The sequence below is a fragment of the Oryx dammah genome, unplaced genomic scaffold, assembly GCF_014754425.2.
Source record: "Oryx dammah isolate SB20612 unplaced genomic scaffold, SCBI_Odam_1.1 HiC_scaffold_2, whole genome shotgun sequence".
Taxonomy (NCBI): Eukaryota; Metazoa; Chordata; class Mammalia; order Artiodactyla; family Bovidae; genus Oryx; species Oryx dammah.
The window spans coordinates 158,128,007-158,151,285 of NW_024070186.1; positions in this window are offsets into that span (position 1 = coordinate 158,128,007).

Here is a 23,279-nt window from a genome sequence, read left to right on the forward strand (position 1 = left end):
CTTGTGTCACCGGCCTGGGACCCCCGGGGGGCGGTGGGCTCCAGAGGTCAGTGCAGACAGAGTCCGACAGGGACGGGGCCCCAGGAGGAGGGGGCTCGGTCGCTGCCCTCTGAACTCCAGGTGCTCCCCAACAGTCCAGGGGACTGTCAAGACCATCCTGGAGGACCAAGGTTCGGGGGCCATGCAGGCATGAGGAGGACCCCGACCCAGGCCCTGAGCCCAGGGGAGGCCCCGAGGTGGGCCTGCCAAGACCAGAGCCTTCTGTCTTCCGTCTCTGCTCGGCCAGGCACTTCTGGGAGCCGACAGTCCCAAGGCCAGGAGGGATGGTGGGCAATGAAGCCCAAGTGGGACTCCCCCCACCCGACCCGGCGACCCGCACCTGCCCACGGCAGCAAGTCACCCTGGGAGCACCCAGTGTGCACCCAGAACTCCAGGAGTTAGCCGGGGCTTGGACGGGCCCTGAGTCCACCAGCCCATCAGAGACCGGATCTCTAGCTGCTGTGTACCTCGGTGCCTGGTCTAGCTGACCATGGTCCCAGCTAGTGTCCACCCTCTGGGTCCCCTAAGAAGGGCAAGGAGGCTCCTGGGAATCGGGGTCTTCCTCGCAGGTAAGGTACGTGCAGACAGGGGCTACTGGGGAGAGGGGTGGACCTGGCACGGGGTGGGGGTAGGGGGTGTGGGGGGGCGGGGAACAGCCTCTGCCAGCCCCCAGCACCCGTGAGAGCTGCCCTGCCCGCGCAGCTCTGACCAGCTCTAAACAGCTGTCAGCCAAGGCATCACCGCCTGACATGAAGCCCATGAGGAAGGCTGGCCGCCAGCGGAGGGCCCAGGCCCCCGCCCCCGCCGCCCGCCTGCTAATGCACTTTGCATTATTGTGCATCTCACTTCCCTGAGAAGAGCAGAAGGGTGCTCTGGGGACCCTGCCTCTGCGAGGAGCTGGCGCCTCGTCCGCACAAACACCATTTACTCCTGATGTGCGGAAAGTTTCCTCCCCACGGGTCCTGTGTGCCCGCCCCCTGCCCCGCCGCCACGGCCCCTGCCAGCCCTCCGCCCGGCCACTCTGCCGGCCAGGCCAGCCTCGTGGGACCTCAGAGCGCAGGGTATCCTGCCCCTGGGTCTCCCCTAGGCTGCTCGCCCTCCCGTCTCTCTCCATCCTCAGGACCGGCCCCAGGACCCCCCCTTCAGGAAGCTCCTGGGCATCCCCAGACTCTCCTGGGCCTCCAGCTGGGCCTCCGAGTCGCCCACACTTCGGCCTCCAGTGGCAAGTGGCCACAGAGTGCCCAGGCTGACCACGTGGAGGGGACCCCACCAGACTGAGCTGGCGTCCCTCCTCCAGGCAGTGGTGTGACCACTGCCTGAGGGGCCCCCCACTCAGCCTGGAAGGGCCACCAGCCCAGCGGGCCCCTCGGCCACTCCACGGCCACCTGACTGGCAGGAATACCTCACAGACAGAGTGAGACCCGGCCAGAGGCACCTGAGCGTCACTGCTTCCCTGAGAGCGGGCATCGCGGGCCTTGGGGGTGGGGGCTGCCTCGAGTACACGCTTCCTTTGTATGTTACACACCAAGAAAAGCACCAGAAGATGTAACGAGGCATGATCCGTGCTTACAGGAGCCTTGACTGTATCAGAGACTATCAGGACGACCATGATTTAAGATAGATGTTAGCTTCCAAAGCGTTAGTTGCTCAGTTGTACCTGACTCTGTGCAATGACCCCATGGACTGTCGCTCGCCAGGCTCCTCTGTCCATGGAATTCTCCAGGCAAGAATACCGGAGTGGGTTGCCATGCCCTCCTCCAGGGGAGCTTCTCAACCCAGGACTCGAACCCGGGTCTCCTGCATTGCAGGTGGATTCTTTACCTTCTGAGCCACCAGGGAAGCCCAGCGTTAGCACCACAACCAGGGACTTAACCCAAAGCTCATCCTCTCGCAGTCTGGAGACTGAAAGTTCCAAAGCGAGGTGTCTCAGCACCCCGCTCCCTCCGCAGCTCCTGGGAGGATCCTGTCAGCCAGCTTCTCCCAGCTTCTGGGGCCCTTGCGTTCCTTGGCTTGTAACTAATTGAGTTCTGAGGCCAGAATGGGCTTCAGCTCAGCGTGTTGCTGGCCAGCAGGGGCTGGCACCAGCATGGCACCTTAGGGGGGACCAGAGAGATGTGGTCAGGGGGAGGATTTGATTTCTGCATGACAGGAAGCTGGCCCAGGTTGGTGGTGTACAAGCGGGGCCTTGACCCCGTTTGTCTCATTAACAGATGCGGGGAGGAGAGGCCGCCTGTCCCCACTCACTCCCAGCCCTGGCCAGAGAGGGACACAGATGGCCGTGGTTTACTCTGGGAATGTGGTCTGTTTCTATGGTGACTGGGCCTCCTGGTCTTGGTGGAGAATTGCCCACTAGGCCTTGGGAGTGGGGTGAGGGGATAGGGGCCGAGCCAGGCCCCCGACCTTTGAGCAAGGAGCACATCCTGCTTCTTGGGCATCTGAGTGCCCAGGGTCCATGAGGTGGGGCTTGGGATTAGCCAGAGCAAAGCTGCATGGGTCTCTGAGCAGACCTGAGCTCCCCAATGGAGGGTCTGCCTCTCCCCGACCATCAGGCGGAGGGACAAGTGCCCCCACTGGGGGCCTAGATTCGCCACATCCCCGTCCCATGTCCAGAGCGGGGCGCTCACGGCCAGGTGCGCAGTGCCCCACCCTGAGCTTCAGCCTCGGCATCTGTGGTGAACTCACTCTCACAGTCTTTAGTGGTGCGTGAGGAACAATGGTGTTTGCCATCAGGGGATTGTGCTGAATCGATAGGGACAGTCTGGGTTTTGTGGCCCCCTCCTCGGCCTGCCATCTGTACCCCGAGCTCAGCCTGGGAGACCCCGGAAGCTTCCAGAGACTGGAAGGGCAGTAATGGGGCTGGGAGCGGGAGGGCTTGGCTATGTCCTGTGAATGCTATGGCCTGCAGCCCTCCCCCAGCCCACAGCCTGTCTGCAAGCCGCACCCATGGGAGGCATCAAAGGCCTCAGAGAGGCAGCCCCGTCAGGAGGTCCCTGTGGCTGGCGGGGACCCCAGGGTCTGCGTGGAGCAGAGGGGGGTTCCGTGGCCCGTGTCTGAGAGTCCTCACTGTAGAGTCACCACTGCCGTGTCAAAGAGACACTAAAAGAAACTGCTTCCAGAGCAATGCACGAATACACACAGGCGGGCCTGGGCAGGGGCGACGGAGCAGACCGCCCATCCAAGAGAGAGAGGGGTTCCCCAGGCCAGGCAGCTCTCGCGGACCAGCCGCCATGGGGGTGGCCCGAGGCTGGGGCCGCGTCACCCCGGGCTCCTCTGCCATCCAGGACAGGCTCGTCAGAGCACTCAGCCCGGATGGAAACCTGGAGTCCTCTGCCCTGGGGGCAAGGGCTGGCCCCCTTCTCAGGCCAGGGGTCCTGCCAGGGCTCCCCAGAGGGACCGTGTGGGCAGCCAACCTGGATGCTGGGGGCTGAGGGCGCGCTGCTTGGCCCCGCCTCCCTCCGAAGGCCCCCTCGCACTCGGGTCTCAGTCCTGGGGTTCCCTTGCCAACTCTTCCAGGGTTCCCCAGGGTCTGGGCCCTGGTCCCCAGGCTGCTCCTGGGGCCTTGGACAAGCCCGGCTAGTGCTCAGTCAGCGTTATTCCAACGATCATAAATCCAGGGCAGCGGGGCCTTACCCAGAAGGACAGTGGGGGCTGGAAGCCTCCTATGTCCAGAGGCTGGAGAGAGTACTGCCCCTCTTACAGGATGCAAGAGAGTGGACCCCGGCCCCGCCACGGGCTCAGAGGGACCAGGCACATGGGGAGGCCTGGTCGTAGGGCAGGTGGCTGGCTGGGACCCCCAGGTCCAGGCCCTGGGGGTGGGGGGCTGGCTGGGACCCCCAGGTCCAGGCCCCAAGGTTGCGGGCTGACTGGCAGCCCCTCTGTAAACACCCCCCAGCTCTGCAGGACATCTGCCAGCACTTGGCACCAGGCTCAGCGTACATTTGCACGTGGAAATCTTGGGTGTGCGTTTTACACTCAACAAAGAGAAAGACTCGAGTCTGTCTGGCTCACGTGTGTGAATGTGTACATGTGTGGCGGCCCCCCTCTTGAGCCCACATCCATCTGCTGGTTTGGGCTGCGACTTCACGGGCTGAGGAGGGCCCTGCTTCCCAGGAGATGCGAGTCCTCGAGCATCAGGAAACCTGGGCCCCTTCGGGGAAGCTCAGCTGAGGCTACTGGCCTCCGGGGGACCACGGCCTGGGGTACCCAGGTGCCCTTGAGCCGACGGGGTGGCTCGTGCCTCCAGGGCCCTCGGGGGAGTTCATCCACTCAGCTGTCTGCCCCCACTGCGGGACACCCCTCAATGCGTGGATAGTCCTTGAGAACTGAGAGTCCCCATGATGTAGAGACCCCAACGTGGACCACAGAATCCTGTTGTCAGGGCATGGAAACCCCCTACCCCCTGGGCAAGGGGGTTATCACGTCATTTCCCCTTCAAAGCCAGTGCTCCCCGCCCCCCTACATCACACCCTCTGACAGGGGGCCTGGGGGTCGTGTGGCCTGGACCAGGTCCCCTGTGGGTGGAAAGCTGGGATGCCAGTAGGGGGAGCTTGCATCCTGGCCCTAGAGGCTCCGCTTGCCTCACTCCTCAGCTGGGGTGACTGTGTACTCAGTGCCGGCCGGCCGGGGTGGGAAGCACACTCAGATCAGGGACACCCCGGTCCGTGTGAGGGTGTGGACGTGGAAGGAGCCGGTGACCCGGGCCTGCAGTCAAGCACACACAGCCCAGGACCTGGGCCCTTCCCCAGGGGCAGGTCAGCAGGTGGCGCCCAGGATGGCAGAGAGCCCGAGGCCGTGCTGCCTGCAAGTGGGAGACCGCCCTGCATGCTGGTGCCCAGGGAAGGCCAGGGTCCCAGACAGTGTGACCCTCCTACGAGACCAGCCTTCTCCCTCATCCAGCCCCAGTGCTTCCCAGCGGGTCAGCTGGGACCAGCCCCGCCTACCTTGCCCCGCCCCACCCTGGTTGGCAGGAGAACCAGGGCAAGATGGAGCAAGCCCACAGCGGGGCTCACCTGGCCAGCGGCTGGGGTTTGGCCCACGAGGAGTGGACCAGGGTGGACCAGACTAGAAGCTTAGTGAGCAGTATCCTCAAGCCTGGATGGGGGCCCCCACTGTCCTCAGCCCTCCCCCCTGAGGAAGCCTGGCACACAGTCAGTGCTGCGGGCAGTTCTGGGCCCCCAGGGGGGCCGGCTTCGATCTTGCCTCCCCCACGGCCAGCACCTTCTTTCCTGGAGTCTGTGGGGTCCCCGTCCTCTGGCCAGTAGGGCCCTGGGAACGGGTCACCCCGGATCCTCATGGAGCAGACAGGCCCCCCAGGGCCCTAGAGCGCCTACGGGAAACCTGGGGTTTCAGATGTCTGGGGGCTGCACCCTGGTCCCCCACCAGCTGTGGAGCTGTACTCAGAGCATCAGCAGGGGAGGCTCTGCTGGCGTGATACGTGCCACTGAGGACCACCAGGAGTGGCTGGCCCCAAGCTGGGTCTGACCCTCACTTTCAGCCAGGCTGAAGGGACAGGCGGCCCTCAGTGTCCACTTGGGCCCAGCAGGAAGGCCCCAGACCTGAGCTGCACCATCACAGACTGTGGGCCCACAGCTCTAAGCCGCTTGGAGGACTCCTGGGCCCCTCCCCTGACGGCAGGACAGGGGAGACAGCGTTCTCCTCTCTGGGGACCCCGGGGCGTCCGGGACACGCTCCCCTCCTGCTGCCTTAGCAAGCGGCCAGCCCGACTCCTGGCACAGGGGCTCCTTCGCCCCCCCCGGAGCCCAGACACAGGCGATGCATGTGGTGGTTGCCTGGCAACCCCGCTGCAGCGCCGCGCCCCACGCCCACGCAGGCCGGTCCCGCCTCCCCCGGCACCTCCGGCTTGGCCAGCCTGAAGGAAGGGCCGCGGGCGGAGCTGGCCCCTCTGCAGAGGAGCCGCGCAGCCTCTCCCCTGCCCCCTGGGCTGCAGGCCCCGGGGGGACAGGTCCTGGTCAGTGGTGGCATCTGCTGGTCCAGCCTCTGTCCTCAGCATCCGATGTCCAGTCCCAGCAAGAGGAAGAGAAAGCAGGGCCCCCACCTCCAGGAGCCCCTGCTGTCTTAAGCCTCCGAGCAGCCCCTGGCACGCAGGCCTCTGGGCAGGCCTCAGACCAGGAGACAGGCGTCCAACGCCTGTGCTGGGTCAAGGTCTCGGGCTGCATGGCCCTGATTGAAGTCACACTGCTTTTTTGAGAAGTGGAAGCTGGATTTTAGGCCGGCGAGTGACAGCCCCCCCAGGTGTGAAGTGTGATCTGTGCTCACCTGGTGGGTGCAATGCTCCCAGTTAGAGCAGAGACATCTTCAGAGCGAGGGTGAGGCCCCCCACCCCATCACACCTGGAGAGGGAGCCCACGTGCCCCTCATCACCTGGGGTCACACGCTGGACCAGAGCTGGGACAGGACCCAGGGCAACGGGTCTCACCGTTCCGGCTCCCACCCGGGAACACACCCTGGTGCAGGGGCTGCCTTTGTGCTGTCTGGCCCCTGCAGGGTCCCCAGTTCAGCCCTCGGGTGGCCCTTCAGCCACCCGCACCCCCAGGGCTGAGGGCACCCCGCCCTGCAGTCCCCACTCTGACAGGTGGCTGGGGCCTTGCTGCCCTCCACTCGGAGGCAGGCTGACCGCAGACACCGGCTCTTCCCTCGTGGTACAGGGCCTCCAGCCTCCTGGCCAAGCTGCATCCCCTGGGCAAGGAGGTGCCGGCCGGTCCTCCCCTCCAGACACACAGGCTGTTCTGGGTGGGGGGCCGGGGGCGGGACTGGGCCCAGGCTCTCCCCGACCCCCCCAGCCCCACTGACCCACCCTGGGGCGAACATGCACCACCCTGCAGTGTCTCTTTATTATTCTTGTTTATTTTTGGCTGAGCTGGGTCTTCGTTGCTGTTTGTGGGCTTTCTCTAGTGTGGTGGGCGGGGGCTACCCTTGAGTTGCAGGGCACAGACTTCACACTGCGGAGGGGAGAAGTGGCCCCTCTTGCAGAGAACAAGCTCTAGGCGCACGTGTTTCAGTAGCTGTGGCCCCGGGCTCAGTTGCTCCGAGGCGTGTGGGATCGTCCCAGACCAGGGGTCGAACCTGCGCTCCCACACCGGCAGATTCTCACCCACTGTGCCTCCAAGGGCCACCCCCAACCAAGGCTCCTACCTCCCCTCTGACCTCCACTCTGGATGAGGTCAAGGTGCTGGTGAGGCCTAGCTCTGCAGACACCTCAGGTCCTGCGGGGCCGTGGGGGGCACCTGAATGGGCCTGGCATCCCCCCGGGGCAGCGAGGGGGGCTGGCCTGGAGCCCTCTGCTCCTCCCTACCGGCCCTTCCAGAGGCACCTCAGAAGGTGCTCCAGGTGAGGGCAGGGCCCACGTGGCTGCCTTGAAGTTCCCTGGAGCTCAGCAGAAGGCCCAGAGGCTGGGATTTCCAGGAGTCCCCACTCCTCACAGCCTGGAGAAGGTGCGTGTCCCCCCACCCGCCCTCCTCCATCGGGGCTCTCAGCAGGGCTGGAGTGGCCGAGCCCAGCAGTTCTGTGACTCTGAGATGAGTCCTCATCCACAAAACCAGTGGGGGCAGGGTGTGGGGGGTTGTGTGTGGGGGTCCTGCCCCATTCCAGGATGTTGGGGCCAGAGGGGCTGCTCCTGCCTGGCTCTTAGCAGGGGTGGTGGATGCCGGTTATCTCGGCTGGTAGGTAGCCAGCTCAGGGCTCCGAGAGCCCGTGTGTGACTGTTTGTTGGAAACAGAGAAGCAATATTTGCATTTCAAGGCCATCAGCCCTGGAAACCAAATATTTTGTTTGGGAATCGGGCCTGGCGCACTGTGACGAGCAGATGCCCAGTGCCCATTGGGAAGAAGACAAGGCCGGAGTCTAGGAGCCCCTGGCATCTCCGAGCGCCCACCCCGAGGAGAGGTTGACACCCACACCGTCACTGGCAGGTGGTGCCCTGCCACCTGCCCCTGGCCCCACCCTGCCCCCTCAAGTGATGCTCTAGACATCGGGGGACAGCGCTTAAGGGCCCCTGACCAGGCCCTGGGTGTGACCTCAGCCATCTGCAGGCTCCTGAGGGCCTCCCGAGGCCTTTGCACCCGGTGGGCTCCCCCACAATTCTGGAAGCCTTCGCCTGAGCCCTTCTCTCAGGGAACAAGGGGCTCTGAGCCTCCCTGACCCCCTGCCTCTGCTCCTTCGACTGCCCTCGGAGCCCCCCCAGGCTCAGCCTGAGCCAACACGTCCCCTGGGTGTCATCTTGCTTAACCCTCGGGGTGAAGTCGACGCGAGATTGTTTAAGGAGCGTCCCTGCAGGGATGGGTAACCTCTAACCCTGAAGTCTGCCCCTCCCAGCCTGTTCTTCCTGTTGGCGGGACTGGGGGTCCAGCCTTGCTCAATTCTCCCCTGGCAGCCAAGCGGTGTCTGCACACACGCGGTCCTTAGGCACTTTAGGAATGAACAGTGAGTCCGGGCAGCTCCAGGGCTGCTCAGTGAGAGCCTACGACTCCTCCTGCCCCGCCCCTTCCTGCTCGCCTGAGTCACTCAGTCGTGTCCTCCTCTTTGTGACCCCGTGGACTGTAGCCCGCCAGGCTCCTCTGTCCGTGGGATTCTCCAGGCAAAAATACTGGAGTGGGTTGCCATTTCCTTCTCCAGGGGATCTTCTCAATCTGGGGGTCGAACCTGGGTCTCCTGCGTTGCGGGCAGATGCTTTACCATCTGAGCCACCAAGGAAGCCCCCTCACTACTTTCCACCAGACTCCTAGCTGAGCCCAGTCCAGCCCTCCTCCTCAGAGGCCAGCTTTGCCCGCTCCCTGGAGCACTGAACAGTCTGGTCTGCAGACCAGAGGCTTCGCTTGTGTACATGAGCTGTGTGGGCAGGGACTGACCATGCACCCTCCTGGGGAGACCCTCAGGTCGGGGCCCGGGTCAGGTCACCAGGAAGCTCCACCGTAGGCTCTGAGATATCGGACGTGACCGTGGCCTTTGTCAGCCCTGGTTTCCCCTCTGGGAGGAGGAAGGGCCCCACATCTCCATGGGGTCCATTCACCCAGGGGAGGCCCCCGCCGGCACCCGAAGACCTCCAGGATGCCCTGGGGCCGTCTCTTCTCCGACTCTCGCTACCCCGTGGATGGGCCCAGGGAGGGGACACACACTCTCCCCCCACCACGCCCAGGCCTCCCGACCCCATCAGGTGTCTGGGGGAGCAGCCGAGGAGTCAGAGGTGGGGTCCCTGCCCCGTCACCAGCTGAGGGACGCTTAAGTGGGGCAAATGGAGGGGCTCAGGGGTCCCGGGGCTCTGTTACCCTCTGAGTGCGGGGCTAGGGCCCCTGGAGCCCACAGTGGGAGCTGTGGGCCTCCTGGCTCCACACATGCTTCCGAGAGCCTCCACCGGCCCAGCCCCGGGTCCAGAGGGGTCGGATCTGGGGTAGCCTGGGTGCTGGCTGTCAGAAGCTCTGTGGTGTCCGCACGTGCAGCCAGGTTGAGCACATGATCAGGACGCTCCCCAGGCTCGGCGGGTGAGCAGCCCCTCCCCAGGCGGGCCTGACAACATCACTGTGGCCCCCAGGAGCCGCCTGGGCACCACAGGCTCCACAGGCAGACATGGGACCAAGGGGCTGTGTTAGGAGGGAGCTGAGCTCTGCCTGGACACCCAACCCCCAGCCCAGGCCTCTCCCACCCGCCCTGGTTGCCCAAACTCCAGCACCAGGTCCCCACCTGGCCTCTCTGGAGGGCATCAGGAGGCCTTCCACAGCTGCCCACAACTGGTCGCCATGGCTGTTTCCGTGGAGACCACCCCCACCTGGCCACTCCAGCTCTGTCCCCAGGATGGCTGTGGAGGCAGAGATGGATAAGTGAGGGGAGAGGGGGATGGAGCTGCACCAAAGCCAGGCTGGAGTCCCCAAGGTTCCTCAGGACATAGGCGGAACTTGGACGTGGCCCAGGACCCCGGTGGCAGCCGTCCAACGGGAAAGCAGGACCCCTCCGGCTCCCCTTGGTGGGGACGACACCCCCCTCCCCAGCCACCTCTCACAGGGAAGGAGTGGTGGCTCACATCAACCCAAAAGGTCTCTTCCAGGAACCCACACTGTCCACACCCTCCCACTCAGCCTCGACTCCCAGAGACGGAAATAGAAGGTACTTCTGGCTTCACTATTTTTTCCAAGATCTTTACCTCTATTGAGGAATAATTGCATGTAGTGAAAAGCTCAAATTTCAAGAGTACAGATCTCATGGGGTTTTGAAGAGTGAATAGGAGTTTTTTCTGATGGGTAGAATAAGGAAAGACATTCTTGCTAGAGAGACTGACCAGCAGCAGGTCAGTTTTTTTGTTGAGGTGGGGGGATCTTAGTTCCTCCACCAGGGATGTAACCTATACCCCCTGCAGTGGAAGCGTGGAGCCCTAACCACTGGACCACCAGGGAAATCCCAGCAGGTCAGTTTGCTGGTAAGAGCCCTGAGTGATGCTGTGAGCTGCGTCTATGGTGACCCATTTATCAGAGCTACAAGAAAGATTCAGGGAAATGAAGAAGAGCACCCCCCACCACCCAGGTTAATTATGGGATGGTGGCGGTGTGACTAGGTCACACAGCCTGTCTAGGAGATCCAGTAGAAATGTGGATTACCTTCTGGTTGCCCTTGAATCCGTGTCCAGGGAACTGCGTCCCAGCCGAGGCTGCTGGTTAACCCCCTCGCTCTCGGCCCATCTGCGTGTCTGCTACTCTTAGTCACTGCCAAGGAGCCAGCAGCTTCGGGTGTGAAGTTTGGAGGCCTTTCCTGGGAAAGTTAAAAGGCCCCGGGCCCCCGCCCCAGAGCTGTTCCCATAGCCCTCCCACTGTGCCCGCCCAGGAGCAAAGTCAGCACTTGGCTTCCAGCTCCAGCCTGCTCCCCACTTCATGCTGTCTGTCTGTCCCCTGGACTCTGAGGCTCCCAGGGCACAGAGGGGTCTCCTTCACCCAGGGGATGAGAGGCAGGTAGTGTCTCCTCTTTCCAAGAAAGCTCCCCCACATACCCCCTCCTGCAGCCCCCATGGCCCCTCCCCACTCAAGGTCTGTGAAAGGGGTGGTTCCATCCCCAGGTCCCTCTCAATGAACCCTGACCCCTGACCTCCGACTTCCCTGCCATCCCAAGAGTGTTGCCCCACTGACACTGACACTGACACTCTGGGCTGGGGGCCTGCAGAGCAGGTCAGAGACCAGAAGGAGGGTCGGAGGCAGGGGCCCAGGGTACGGGGCGGCCAGGTGGCAGGAAGAGCGTCTGAGCTTCCTGCCTGAGACCAGCAAAGGGGAATCTGGGTCACGGGCTTCTGGGCCTGGCCGCCACCTCCCAGCAGCCGGCGGTGGAGGCAGGGGGCTACAGAGGACCCTAGGCCTCTGCTCCTCCCAGGCTCTGACCTGCTTCCCCCTGTCTGTGTGTCTGTCTCCCTCCAGCAGGAGACCCTGATAGATGGACAATCAGGGCCCAGTCTCAGGGCTCGTTTGTCGCAGCCCGTGACTGCCCCGCCGCAGGCACAGTGGTCCAGCCCATCTTACAGGTGAGGGAATTGTGGCGAGTCGTGCAGCCGTGAGGTGGAGTGCCCAGTCCTTGGCCTGAGCCCACGCCTGCTCCAGGGTGCCCCCTAGCAGGCTGCTCCCAAGTGCCCCCTATCCCCTGTGAGGATTAGGCCCCTCTGGGCCTCCCCCACTCTGCCCTGCTGCTCCTTCAGCCCTGCTCATGCCCTTGGGTCCAGCCCCAGAGCTGGACAGCCTCAGGAAGCTCCGGGTCTACCTGGAACACAGCCGTCATCCTGGCCCAGGGCATGGGCTGTCTCTCCCAGTTCCCAGGTTCTGCAAGACATCACGAGGGGCCGGCCGCCTTGCTCACTTCCTCCAAGAGGCCCTGACATTCCGCAGACGCGGCTCAGCCTGGCCACGTGGGTGCTGCGTGTGGGAAGCCACCCGCCAGGGCAGGAGCCGAGCTGGACACCTGGCGCCCCTCCAGCCCCATTCTGGCTGCACGATGGCCTCCCGGCTGCAGCCGCCCGCAGATCTGCGGCGCAGGGGGTGCCAGGTGAGGGCTCCCGTGGCCCCCCTGGGAGTTGCTGAGTTCTTGTGGGGCCCTTGGGCCCGGGACTGGACGTCTGCCTCCTGCCAGCTGCACAGAGACAGTGGGGCGGGCCTGCAGACCGAAGGCCAAGGGGCTGCACCCCAGCTGCCCCACCCCCTCGGTGCTCAGCTCGCCGCACCTTCTGGAGGAGTGGGGGGGGTCAGACTGGGAGAGGACAGTGCAGCCTAGAAACTCCAAAACAGCCCCTTGGCAGCACCAGCGCTTTCTTAGGGGACAAAGACCAAACCTTCCAGTTCAGAAGGAAGGTTGAAGGGAAGGGGAAATTCGGAGATGGGTCGTTCTCAGCCTCAGGGGGCACAGACCGTCATCTCTGGTCACTGAAGTTCCCAGCTGTCCCCAGCACAGTCCTCACATACCCTGCCTGGTCTCCCTCCGCTCTTGGACTCCAAGTCAGGAACCGGGAACCACGGGCTCGGACTTACCTGCCTGTCCATCGAGGGACCAGACCTGGGCTCTTAAGCGGCCTGGGGCCACCCAGGGTTACACACGGTTGGCCCTCAACTCAGTACATGTGACACTGGCTGGTAGATTGAATTTTTTCCCCTAGGAGATAAGTTGGAGTCCCAACCCCCAGCAGATAAGTCTGGGTCCTGACCCCCAGGAGATAAGTTGGAGTCCCAACCCCCAGGAGATAAGTTGGGATCCTGACCCCCAGGAGATAAGTTGGAGTCCCAACCCCCAGGAGATAAGTTGGGATCCTGACCCCCAGGAGATAAGTTGGAGTCCCAACCCCCAGCAGATAAGTCTGGGTCCTGACCCCCAGGAGATAAGTTGGGATCCTGACTCCAGTACCTGGGAATGGACCTTATTTGGAAAATTGCTCTTTGCAGATGAATCCCTGGGGACCCTGGTCCCTTGGGTACTGTCCTTATGAGAGAGGAGACTTGGCGACTCAGACACACAGGGGAGGCCCAGTGATGACCGAGGCAGGGGCTGGAGGGAGCTGGGTGGAGCAGGAAGAGCCCCGAGGCCTCCTAGCTCCTGGACTCCGGCCTCCAGAGCGTGGGAGGATGAGCTCCGCGCAGGCTCCGGCTGCCCGCAGCCCCGGGGGAAACACACACCCCACATCCTCGCCCTGCCCCCCCTGACATGCCCACAGCCCCGTGTCCTCACCCCATTCCCCACGACAGTGCCCACAGTTGCCCGCCCCCAGGCAGCCTCCCCGCTGGACAGCGCTGGACGTGAGCCAGTCTGGCCCCACTGCACCCCCTACCCCTCACCACCCCTCCCCCCACCACGTGTCAGACTCGGGTGGGTCCCCAGGACTCCAGACGGGAAGCCTTAACTGGCACTGCCCGAAGGGAGCTGGTGCCAGAGGAGCCCAGCCATGTCTCCCTGCTGGGAGCCGCTCAGTCAAGGGCGGTGCTGAGCGCTGGCTGCACGCAGGGCATTGCCAATGACACCAAGCCTGCAGCACTAGAATCCTCGTGAATGGCACGGGGCTGTGGGGGGGGCGGGTGGTGGTGGTGACAGTGTGTGTAACAAGGAACCGGCCCAGTGCTGGCGGGCTTCCTGGAGGAGACAGTGCCTCACAGTCACAGGAGCACTTGCAAGGCAGTCTCAACCCCCAGGCCTGCTTGGCACAGTTGGCACTCAGTAAACAGGGTCCCACGGAAAGGGTTGGAGACGCTGTGTCAGCACCCACCAGTGGTCAGCCCTGAGAGCTGGGACCAATCGCCCCTTCGGAAGGAGACGCCTTGAGCTTCTGTTGTTTCGCTGGCCAAGTGAGGCCTGCCCTGTCTTCAGGACCGGTCCCCACATCTCCTTGGGCCACCATGCTCCCTGTCAACTCATCCTGTTTAAATATTTAATCCTGTTAAATATTAAACCTCTTCCAAGCCCCAGTTATGATCAGATCGATTCTGGGCTGCGGTTGTGCTGTCTGCTGGCGTTCTGCCTCCTGGCGCCTGGGTTGGCCTGGGTGCGTGTTGGGAAAGAGGGCCCACAGGTGCCGCCCAACGCATGGCTGGGGGCAGGAGGCTGACCGGACCCAGGACCCTGGAGGAGGCCCCTCCGCAGCCCGAGGCAGGCATCAGCCTGGAGCTCAGGGTCGGGCAGCCCCGAGCCCTCATGGCTCTCCTGCTTTCGTGGCCACGGCTGCAAGTGGGCAGAAGCAGGGTCTGGCGTTTGTCTTCTGGCTGTTCTGTGAACCAGCAAACCCTCCTCTCCACTCTCACCAGGACCCTGTCTTTGCCTGGGTCCTGAGGCCGCCCCAGGTCCAGCCTCAGCAGGAATTTACTCCTAGTTATCACATCCATCCATTGCATGTCTGAGCTCCGTGTGTCTCTGGAATCTGACGTGTCTCGGCTCTCACCAGTTCTGGAGGATTCTCGGCTGTGACGGTCCTACTCCTGCATCTCCTTCCTTTCGTCTCTGGCGCTCCTTCCAGGGCAGGCGGCACAAGTATTCCAGGCTGCGTGGGCCCGAGTGTCTTCATCAATGACGTGACTACCGCTTCAGGGTGAAAGAGTTCACAGACTACATGTGAGCTCCCGGGCGAGGCTCTGGTCACCCACCACTGATCTCCTGACCTCTCTTTCATTTATTCCCGCTTTTGGCTCCTCTGTGGGGCACTCGGGGTGGTCCCCAAACCTTTATCTTCCAGTTCACTAATTCTCTCCTCAGCTTTGCGCAACGTGATGTCCACCACACAAAGCTCAAAGGTCATCCTCACGTCTCCGAGCTCCACTGCTCTCCCCAGGACGTCTCATCCTTCCCTGGGGTCTTAGGCTCCTTTTTGTGTGTCTGAACACTCTTCCACACCCTCTTCCTATTCCTTCTCTCTAATGTGTGTTATGGTGTGTGTGTGTGTGTGTGTGAGTAGCTCAGTTGTGTCTGACTCTTTGTGACCCCATGGACTGTAGCCTGCCAGGCTCCTCTGTCCATGGAATTCTCCAGGCAAGAATACCACACTGGGTTGCCATTCCCACCTCCGGGGATCTTCCCGACCCAGGGATTGAACTTGAGTCAGCTCTTTCAAAGACTGTTTATTTTTTTGGCTGCACCATGAGGAATCCTAGCTCCCCACCCGGGATGGAACGTGTCCCGGGCAGTAGAAGTGTGGAGCCCTACGCGCTGGACCACAGAGAATTCCCCAGCTCCCGTTTCGGAGCTCACAGAGCTGATCTCCTTGTGAGCTGAAACTGGTTGGAGGGCTGCCCCTTCAGAGGAGTTGGCAGCTCGTGGTCCAGGGACCTGGGCTTGTCACTGGCCCAGTTTCTCAGTCATGTCTTAGTTGGAGGACTCCTAGGCCTACAGGGCCTGTGTGAAGCCAGGCTGTGGTCTCAAGTCCCGGGACACACCTCTCCCTCATGCCCGGGTGCCAGGCGGACACAGACAGCACTGGCACCTGGACCTCGCCAGCCTCCCTGTCCCCAGTTCTAATCCTCCCCCCGCCCCCCCCCACCAGATGGAAAGCCTTGCCTCTGCATGGCAGTCAACACCGAATCCTCTGGTTAGGAGACGGGAAGGCAAGCCATCCTGGCCCCTAATCCCGACAGAGGGTGCACATCCCTGGCTCACCGCCTGGTTCCCTGTGGCCCCACCTCCTGTGGTTTGTCTGTGTCCCCCCAGATCCACGTGTGCGAACCTGAGCCCCAGGTGACGGTGTCAGGAGGCAGAGCCTTCGGGAGGTCACTGAGCCTCAGCGGGGAGCAGCATCCTTACTAAGGAGACCCCACGGAACCCCTCTCTCTCCACCCCGGCACAGAGACAGGTTGGCCGCTGGCAGCCCAGCCATGCAGGCACCTGGCCTCGGACATCTGGCCTCTGGACCTCAGGGAGGAAATCCCTCTGGGGGACTAGCCTCCCAGCCGGCTGCGTTCTGCGCCGGCCGCCCCAGCAACTGCCACTCCCCCGACACTATTGCTCCCTTCCTTCCCGGGTGAGCCGAGCGAGCCCTTAGAACAGTGTCTGCGGTGGTTTGTTCAGCGTTTGTCCAGTGTCAGCGGGTGGGGTTTTCAGCTCATCCTTTGCTCCTCACTGCTGCTGCCCTGGGCACCCCCCCCAACCCTGTCCATCCTGAAAGTCCCTGTGGGGCCACGAGCCCCTCGGCCAGGACCCGGCTCCCACTGGAGACCCAGACGGAGTGGAGGCCACAGCGTCCAGAGGGGAAGCAGTGGTCAGCGTGGGCTCTGGGGACGCAGGGCAGGCTTTGACCTCATCCCAGCGGGGCTGTTAAACATGGGCTGTCCGTGCTCCAGTTGAGGAGGAATAAAAGAGAGGATGCAGGTCTGGCACCGCGGGGAAGTGACTGGCCGGGCGGCCGTGGCGATGCTCGACGGAGCTGCAGGAAGCGGGGGCAATGGGACCACGTGGCGGCGGAGGGCACCTCCTGGGGGGCCTGGGGCACCTCGGCCCCCGAGGCCACAACAGGGCACGAGCATGGGCCGCAACGGGGCCAGGTCTCCAAGGACGACCGGGGAAAGGAGGGCTGAATGCCGAGGGGAGACCGGAGTGAACGCTTGGGTGGTGGTCAGGCGATGGGGGTCATGCGGGCAATGGCCTCAGAGAGAGCCCCATGAGAGTTCCCCTACCTGGCTGTGTCATGGGACAAACACTGCCCCCCAAAGACACGCCCCCCTCTTGATCCCGGTACCTGCAGGCGGGACCTCACCTGGAAGAAGCATCTCTGCAGATGGAGTGAAGGATGTTGATCATCCAGACGGGCCCTGAGTCCAGTCCCTTATGAGACAAGAGCAGGAGGTGAGACATGGCCACACACAGGCGTCGGCCTTGACCAAGGGGCAGGGACGGAGGCAGACGGGCCTCCCCTGGCAGCTCTGAGGGTGCACAGCCCCGCAACCCCTGGGTGCTGGACTCTAGCCCAGGCCGAGAGGGTAGATCCTGCTGTTTGAAGCCCCCTGGTGTGTCACTGTGGACCCCAGACACCATGCAGGTCTCCTCTAGAGCAGAGACCCCTTGGGAAGCATGAGTGCCAGCACTGTTTACATTGCTGATGAGGCGCGGCCTGTGTAGGGACTGAGCATCCCATGTGGGGATGGAGCTTCTTGTTTAGGGACTGAGCACAGTTCCTGCCCAAGATCCTTGGGGACCCTCGCCCACCGCCCATCTCCTCTCGGGGGCTGGAGGCCTCTAGAGAGCCACGTCCACCCCTCCTCTGGCCATGGAGCAGCTCCAAGAGCACGTGCTGGAGGCCACGGGTCCCGGGGTGGGGGGGGCAGCCGAGGATCCCCCACCCCCATGCCCTGTGCTGCCTCGCTCGGGGCTGAGATGTCGCTTTCTCTGCCCCCAGCGCAAGATCAGAGGGGAGGAAAGATGAAAGCGTGAGAGGATGTGTGTGGCCTGGAATCAAAGCCTCTGCGGAAACCGCGTGCCTGTGGGAACCTCGGCCACGTCAGGACACACGGACTGGTGCTCAGCGCAGGGCCCCGTGGCCACACCCCACACCGGCTGCCTGCCCCTCCCTGCTCCAGCGTGAGGCTCCCTCAGTGTCAGCTCTTTGTGACTGAGGACAAAGGGACCTGGAGCAGAGGATGTGCGCAGGCCCCTGGAGGCCGGGCTGGCATCCTTGCACGCCTTGCTCTCATGCAGCTCCTGGAGGTGCAGTTCATGTGCAATAAAACACGTGCGTTTGAAGTTGGACACACACGATGCCTGTGAAACCACCAAGATTAAGACAGCAGAAACACCAGTCTCCCCGGAAGTCAGGAGCCCCCCCTACGACCTGGTGTCACTGCAGGTGGACTGACGAGGAGGGCGGGCAGAGGTGTCCCTCTCCCCTGGCTTCCTTCCCTCTGCCTCTCTGCTCTTCCTTCCCTCGGCCTCTCTGCTCCGGGCCCCGTCTGCACCCACTTACCCCTGCTGCCATGTCCTATGCTCTGGGGTTGCCCTGCTGAGGGCATTCGGGTTGTTTCCAGTGTGGGGCTTGAGTTTGCAGTCTGGATATTTGTTCAGTTGCTAAGTCGCATCCGACTCCTTGTGACCCCCTGGACTGCAGCACACCAGGCTCCCCTCTCCCTCACCATCTCCTGGACTTTGCTCAAACTCATATCGGTTGAATTAGTGATGCCATCCAACCATCTCATCCTCTGTTGTCCCCTTCTCCTTTTGCCTTCAATCATATTTGTGTCCCCCTAAATTCACACACTTACACCTGACCCCAGTAATGATGTTAGGATGTGGGGCCTTTGGGAGGTGATCAGTCAGAAGGGCGGGTTAGAGCCTAGGCAGAGAAATGGAAATGACCAGTGAACCTGAAGACAGGTATATGAGGCTTGAACTGTGGTCCTGGAGAAGACTCTTGAGAGTCCCTTGGACTGCAAAGAGATCCAACCAGTCAACCCTAAAGGAAATCAGCCTTGAATATTCATTGAAAGGACTGATGCTAAAGCTGAAGCTCCTATACTTTGGACACCTGATACAAAGAGCCAACTCATTAGAAAAGACCTTGATGATAGGGAAGATTGAGGACAGGAGAAGGGGGCAACAGAGGATGAGATGGTTGGATGGCATCACCGACTCAATGGAGATGAGTCTGAGCAAACTCCAGGAGATGGAGAAGGACACGGAAGCCTAGCATGCTGCCGTCCATGGGGTCGCAAAGAGTCAGAGACAACTGGGCGACTGAACGACAGCAGCAAATGAGACCCTGGAGAGCTCCCTCACCGCCTCCGCCGAGGACACGGAGCGAAGCTGCCCCACCAGACGCAGGAATCCACGGGAGCTGAGGTCTCGGCCTCTCGGCCTCCAGACAGCGGGAGGCAATTATGTCTGCTGTTAGTAAACGGCCCAGATCACGGTATTTTTGTTCTGGTGGCCTGGGCCAACGGGGACTGGGAATTACGAGGAAGCTGCTGTGAACCTTCAGGCAAATCTTGGAAATGGAAAGCAAAACTCACACTTCCATCTCTCTGGGGTAGATAGCAGCTGCAGGAAGATCAGACTGCACAGTGTGAGTGCATTTAAGGAACAGCCAAAATCCCCCCGAGTGGTCCCACCGCTTTCCGATCCCACCAGCAGTGTGAGAGCTCGGACCCTGCTCACCAGCTGACACCTGGTACCGCAGCCCACCTGGCAGGGGAGGGTATCTGCTGTGGCCGGCGGGTCGGGGCCACGTCCCCCAGTGACCCGTGATGCTGGGCTTCTCCACAACACGCACGTCTTCCTTGGTGACATGTGTATTCCAGCCGTTGACCATTTCCAAATCGGCTTGCCATTTCAATGCGAGCGTTGGCGTTTCTTCATCCATCCTGGGCTCGAGGCTTTCCTGTGGACCAAGCGAATGTCCATGCCCAGTCTGCATCTTCCCTTGACTTCCTTTTGATGGGCAGGTTTTAACTGATGCAGCTCAGTGTATCAACATTTTAAAAAATATTTATTTATTTGGCTGCGCCGGGTCTTAGCTACAACATGCAGACACTTACCTGGGGCATGTGGGATCAGTTTCCCTGACCAGGGATTGAACCTGGGTCCCCTGCACTGGGACACGGACCACCACTGGACCACCAGGAAGTCCCTCAATGTATCAGTTTTTCTTATTACGGTTATGTTTTTGTGTTTTATTTAAGAAATATTTGCCCACTTTAAAGTTGCATAGATACTCACCCAGAACGTCTACAGACAATCACAGTTCTAGTTTTTACACAGGGGTCTCTGCTTAGTTTCTGAGGTGGTGCTAGTGGTAAGCAACCCAACTGCTGGTGCAGGAGATCTAAGAGATGTGGGTTCAGTCCCTGGGTCAGGAAGATCCCCTGGAAGAGGGCACAGCAACCCACTCCAGTATTCTTGGCTGGAGAATCCCATGGACAGAGGAGCCTGGTACAGTCCACAGGATCACTAAAAGTCGGACATGAGTGACGCGACTTAGCACGCAGACATGCATGCTTTGTTTCAGACCGCCGTGTGTGGGGGGTGAGGGAGGGTTGGGATGGTCTTCCTGCTGAATCTGCTGGTTTTCCTGGCACCATTTGTCAGAGCGAGTTCCTTCGTCCCACTGAACCCGCTCCCTGGGCCGGCTCCATCGGGGTCACGTGCATGCTCAGCTCCGCTGCTGGCTGTCACGGCGCCCATGCTGCGTCGATCGCTGAGGCTTCCTGGCCGACCGCGGGCTGCAAGTGAGTCCTCCAGCTCTGCTCGCCTTTGTCAGGATGGTTTCAGCCCTTTACTCTCTGCTTGTCCACGTGCATCTTGGATTCAGCTGGTTAACTGCTACAAAAAAATAAATAAATAAAATAAAGCCTCGGGGTTTCGTTTGGGGATCCCTGAATCTCACAGGGAGGGTGTGGGAGGGGTGATGTCTTGGTGATGCCAAGGCTCCTGGTCCCTGATTGAGGATCAAGTCTGAGCCTCTGCCAGCTGAGGTCTGGACCTCTCACATCAAATTTCTGCTACACTCAGTTCACCCCGGAGGTTGGCACATCTTCTGTTAAATTCCTTTCCATATATTTTATGTTTTGTGATATATATATTTTTAAGTTTGTATTTATTTTGACCACACTGCACGGCATGTGGAATCTTAGCTCCCCAAACCAGGGTCAAACTCCCACCCCCTGCATTGGAAGCATGGAGTCTTAACCCCTGGACCACCAGGGAAGTCCCTGTTTTGTGATACTTTAAATGGAAATGTTTCCAACGTTCCGCTGCTGTTTGGTGCTGGAGCACACTCCTGCCTGTGGTCCTGCGCTCTCGCTAAGCTCCATGTTGGTTCTGGCTGATTTGGGGCAGATTCTGCAACATTTCCAGACAGTCCTGATGTCTGTGTGTAAACGGTTTTGCTCGTTCCTTCCCAAACTTTCAGTCTTCTATTTCTTGTTCTTGCCTAAACGGGCTAGGCCTCCAGCACTGTACTGAATGGTTAAGTATCTGTCTATAATGCGGGAGACCCGGGTTTGATCCCTGGGTCGGGAAAATCCCCTGGAGAAGGAAATGGCAATCCACTCCAGTACCATTGCCTGGAAAATCCCATTGACAGAGGAGCCTGGTAGGCTTCAGTCCATGGGGTCGCAAAGAGTCGGACACGACTGAGCGACTTCACTTTCACTTTCACTTTCACTGTACTGAGTGGCAGTGGCCAGGGGTGTCCTCATCTCAGCTCTGATCTTAGAGGGAAAGCTTCTAGCCTTTCGTCGCTAAGCGTGAAGTCAGCGAGAGGTTATAGACACCTCAGTCAGGTGGATGCATTCCCACTGTTCTGACCCCAGTGGGAGGATGCTGAGCAGCTGAGGCTCCTGGAGGCCCAGGGTCCCCTGACCTCCCTGTGAGAGGCAGAGCATCAGTGCTGGCCCGCCGGGCAGCTGCACACCCGAGAAGAGCCTGACGGGAACGAGTTCCATCCTCATCTTGTGATGAAGCCACAGAAGACGCTATAAATCCAGGAAATTAAAGCAGCGGCATCTCCTGTCTCCTGCAGAGCCGCTCCCCGGCCAGGTGAGGGGGCAGGGGCCGGAGGAGGTTCCTGGCAGCCAGGCGGGGGGCTTGGAGAGGCCGTGTTGTCATTGCCCCATGCCCCTCCTCAGTAAGCCTAGCTGTGGGAGCCTCCTGGTTCCAGGGCCCTGTCCCAAGGCCCTGCCTGTGGAGGGAGGACTTGCACAGGGCCTTGGGGATCAGAGAGGCACCCTGAGGGGCCGAGCTGCCAGCACAGGTGCAAAGCTCAGTCCTGGAGTCAGGCCCCACTACACCCAGCACGAGCTCAGACGTGCAGACGCCCCCTCCCTGCAGCCCGGGGAGTGGGCGGCTCTCAGCTCGGGGGACCCTCCATTTCACACAGAGAGCCCCCTGCAGCCCCCTCCTTGGCAGCCTGGCCCACCCTTGCCGCCCCCAAGCCCTCATCCCCTAAAAGCATCCACAGGAGGCCTGATCCACTAGCTCTGTGGACCCACTCTGCACCCCTGAAACAACCCTGCCTCCAAGCTGTCATGGGTCTCCCCTGGGGCCCAGACCTGCGCCAATCCCGCCCTGATGAGTCCCGAGGTCCCTCTCAGGCCAGCAGCACCTCCATGCCCTTTCCCACCTCATCTCGCCTCTGCTTCCCACTGTTGTCAATGGGAAAGGACTGCAGGAACTCATTCATACTAAAATGTGAATGGTTGCTACAGCTCAAGACATAGTCCCTCCCAGAGGATGTGGTCTTTGAAAAGATGAGCCCAAGGAGGGGTGGGAAATGCTTAAGCTGATGCTGAAGCTCTGGGGGAAAGGATCTCCAATGATCCTCTCACTCACATGAGTCCCTTTCTCCAGAGAGGATGGGACGCCCCTGAGTTCCGCAGGCTGGTGGCCTGTGGGGGTCGGGTCGGATCAGCTTCGCAGGGCCCGCTGCGTGGCGGCCGGCCGAGTCAGGGACTGAGCCAGCTTGACGACAGACGTCCGCCTTATCACAGATGCTGCCAGGACACACTTGTTATAATGGCAAGTGACACTGTTTTCCTTCACCTTCACCTGCTCTGACAACAGAGGATGATTTACTAGTAAACACAGGAGGAGAAAGCCTCGGTTCTCTCCTTGCTGTGACTAAAGGGCCAGCTGGAACCATCGCTTGGACCGCGTGGCTCCCCATCAAGGGCTGGCCACACGGCAGGAGGGAACCCCTGACACCCTGGCAGCCTTTCGGTCCCGCCTCCCTGCCCTGGGCTCACGGCGCTCCCAGCTGAGGACCTGCTGGGTGCTGGTGAGGAAGGCAGGGCTCCGACCCCCCCACCCCGAAGCCCTGGGCGTGGAGGGGGCGCCAGGCAGTGTCACCAGCACTGACGTCTGCGCTCAGAGGAGGCCCTGGGGCCAGGACAGGGACATGGGAGCACCTGCTCGAGAAACAGATGGGAGACAACCCAGGCTCGGCCAAGCAAGGCCTCAGCCAGCTCTTCAGGGAGGGGCCCCCGGGGGTGACAGGAGTGGGTGGACGACACCGCCCTCCCCCATCCCCCAGTGGGTGACTCCAGCTTCGGTCTGCCTGACCCGCCGGGGGTCCCAGCAGGACTGAGGCCTGGCTGCCCGGGAGCAAACCCTCCTTTCAGCGTGGAGGCCAACTCACGGAAGAACCTGCCATTTTACGTGGTTTATTCTCAGCCCCTTCAGTCTTTGAGCCTGCCTCATCCACCTCGCACCGCCTTCTGCTCAGGGTTGCCCGCCCTTCCTCAGCTGCCCTGCGGCCTTGCTCACCGGGCCCGCCCTCCCTGCGCAAGTGCGCTTTCTGGGAAACAGACCAG